This window comes from Alligator sinensis, unplaced genomic scaffold (genome assembly GCF_000455745.1).
Source record: "Alligator sinensis unplaced genomic scaffold, ASM45574v1 scaffold651_1, whole genome shotgun sequence".
Taxonomy (NCBI): Eukaryota; Metazoa; Chordata; order Crocodylia; family Alligatoridae; genus Alligator; species Alligator sinensis.
The window spans coordinates 1,471,072-1,474,198 of record NW_005842014.1 but is presented as its reverse complement, the minus strand read 5'-3'; positions in this window follow the sequence as shown (position 1 = coordinate 1,474,198).

The following is a 3,127-nucleotide window of genomic DNA, read 5'->3' as shown; positions in this document are numbered from 1 at the left end:
CTCCCTTTCTTGAAGACAGGCACCACATTGGCCTTCTTCCAGTCTTTGGGCACTTCACCAGAGCGCCAGGAGTTCTCGAAGATCCGTGCCAGGGGCTGGGCTATGATGTTCGCCAGCTCCTTGAGTACCCTGGGTGTAGATTGTCAGGGAGGCTGACCTGAAGGTGTCCAGCCTCTCAAGGTGTTCCTTCATGAGGTCAGCATTGACAGAGGGCAGGGGATCTCCCTCACCTGGGCCTCCCTGTCCCATAATGGACATGGGTGTCCCGTGGGACTAGTGAAAGACTGACGCAAAGTACCCATTTAATAGGTTGGCTTTTTCTTGGGCGTCGGTTGTCAGTTGTCCCATCTGGTTTAGCAGGGGTCCAATGTTGCCCTTGCTTTTCCTCCGGCTCCCCACATATCTGAAAAAGGACTTTTTATTGTCCCTGATACTTGTAGCTAGCTGGATGTCCGTCGCAGCCTTGGCTTTCCTGGTTCGCTCCCTGCAGGACCGGACCAGTGCGGAATATTCCTCCTTGGAGGTGGATCCCATCCTCCATTCTTTGTAGACTATTAAGTCTATTCTTAATTGTTGTTGTTACCACCACAATGCCTAAAAGCCCTCGTCATGCATTAGGCCTCTGTTGTGCCAGGCATAATAGAAACACAAGGCACAAAGGTGACCCTTGCCCCAAAGATCTTGCAATATGTTTTCACTGCACAAAGCCAGAGGGACTGTAAGGAAACTGCCTGATAGGCAGTGATTTTTCTTTAGGGGACCTGAATGTATTTAAATTTCATCTTGCTACTTTTGGAGTATACCAGATTGTATCAGCTGCCAGATGTTTTCAAAAATGTTTCCCACAAGAGGGCACTTGCAAAAGATCCTCAAAGAGCTTTCATCCTTCATATTATACAAGTTACCTGCTGTCCTATGCTATCAATATACAAAGGTTATGTGTGAGAACAAAGTAAAAAGAGAGCCACCAAAACCTCTGAGTAAAGTCTTTGGGTATCGGGGCTTTCCTTGATTGCAGGTCTGAGAAAGCAGTTTTATTTAAAATGGGGAAACGGATTAATAGATTTATCATTTCTAGTATCAGCCAGCAACTCCTTCCTGTGCCATGGAGAGGGGAGGACAGATTTTTAGTGGGAGTCCCTTTAAAATATTAGCAGCACTAATATTTTTATATGTATTGTAAATTTGTGGGTTTGGATCTGGTTTCTGCAGTAATGAGCATAGTGTTTTTTTGAGCATGCTGTCTTGAGAACGGTCCGGCTGTGAATCACACAGTGCCTAGTGCTCTGAACTGGGTGTTGATGCAGTGCAAATCAGAGAATGATGCCATGCAAGAAGTGGCACCAGTGGGTTTGTCTAGAAGGGAGAGTGCAACCTGCTACACCTGATTATACTAGTGTAATAAAGGCCTTACAGTTATGCATATTGTGTGGATGCTCTTGTCCTGGAATAACAGTATTTTTTTTTTTATGGTTTAAATCTATTCTGTGGCCCGTGGGGTCAAAGGTGGCTAGACATGATGTTAGGTTCATCACTTTGTGTGCCATTGGCTATGGAGATCTCTGTGCTTTAACCAAAGGATGAGATTTGTAATAATAGGACTGGATTCACCGACCAAGACTGGATTCACTTCCTTTTTGTGGAACAACAGCTATGCAGAAAAAGGGTACTCTAGCAGAATAGGAGTTACACTGCGAGAACAGTTCTGATTTAAAGTTATACTTTAGCTTTTGTAGGTATTGCTTTCTGGTTAGTCCATTGTCTATCATATACTGATAGCTAGACCTACAGTGCTCGGTGCTGGAGCAACTTAGTGTTAGGGGGTTTTTTTTGAGATGGTACCAGAAGTTGCTTCATTTTCTTTGCACAGCAATTAGCAGGGGCACTCATCTATGTTTTCCTTTGCAACCACTGCTAGTTTGCTTATACGCTTGTTTATACATAGTATGTGCAGAGCTGGGAATGCAGTTTCCCTTGGAGTCTGTCCTCCTTAATGCAATAATACACAAATATTCGCAGTTAAGTGAAACAGTCTAACAACATGTAAGGGTCGTAAACCCCTCAGCTTCACAATGTAAGTCATGTACTCATGGTCCAGAAATAGGAAGACACATCCTGTTGGCATGTAATTGTATAACAAAATTGTCTGTGAATAGGAGCATTTTCCCTCCAGTGAAACACATGGTACTGGCCGCAGTCAGAGGCAGGATAGGAGACTGGCTAGCCCCCAGGCCAGCCTAGAGTGATATAATTTCTTTACTTCTATTCTGGGGCTATTGATGGGTCTCAGACTTCACACTCACTGCATTAATTGTGTGGTTAAATAATTTTAGCAGCAGCTTTATCTGTTGAATGCGTTTGTCTGGGAGTTTCATTAATGGTGTAGTATTTTTTTTTATTTAATTCTGGCAGTATTTTATAGCCATCTTAAAACTGTCTGATGATCTTCACCAGGGATCAAAGTGCGTATGATTTACATGTACTGTATTTCTATGTCAGCAAAGTGAAATCTGAATGATTTTCTAAAAGGTTATGGTTTTTTCTTTTCTTTTCAGGTTGACCCTTGTGGATCATTGCACAGGCAATAATCTACCGGTCATCCTATCTACAGCTTTGTATAGGAGACACTTGATCTCAGAATCAGTTTGTAAGAATCTAGCGTTTGTCATCTGCTCTCATTGGGTCACATATAAATATACCGACCCCTTCCAGCATGTGTGTATATATAGCCTGCACTCCTGTCTTTCCCTCCTGATTGATAGCTTCAATTTGGATACCGCTCATTTTTGTTGTACAGTTAACAAATTGATACTGCAGAAATTACGCTGGACCAAAAAATCAACAGTCCGTTCTCTTTTCACACGTCCAAACATCACTAGACAAATGGGACTCACAGATATCTGGCATTTCCCCAGACTTGGAGGTTCAGCCCTTTGGAAAAACCTAACCCAAGTCACTGTAAATGAAGACTCATACATTTGTGGATTTTTAATAAAGACAAAAGCCCAGATTTAGTCTTTTTCCCCTGAATTTACTATAAGTAAGGAGTGCACTGATTGAAATGCTCTAGCCAGGGAGGCAGGTTGCTCCTTTCCAGGCTGCTGTCAGGGGACAGGCAGCCACAGAT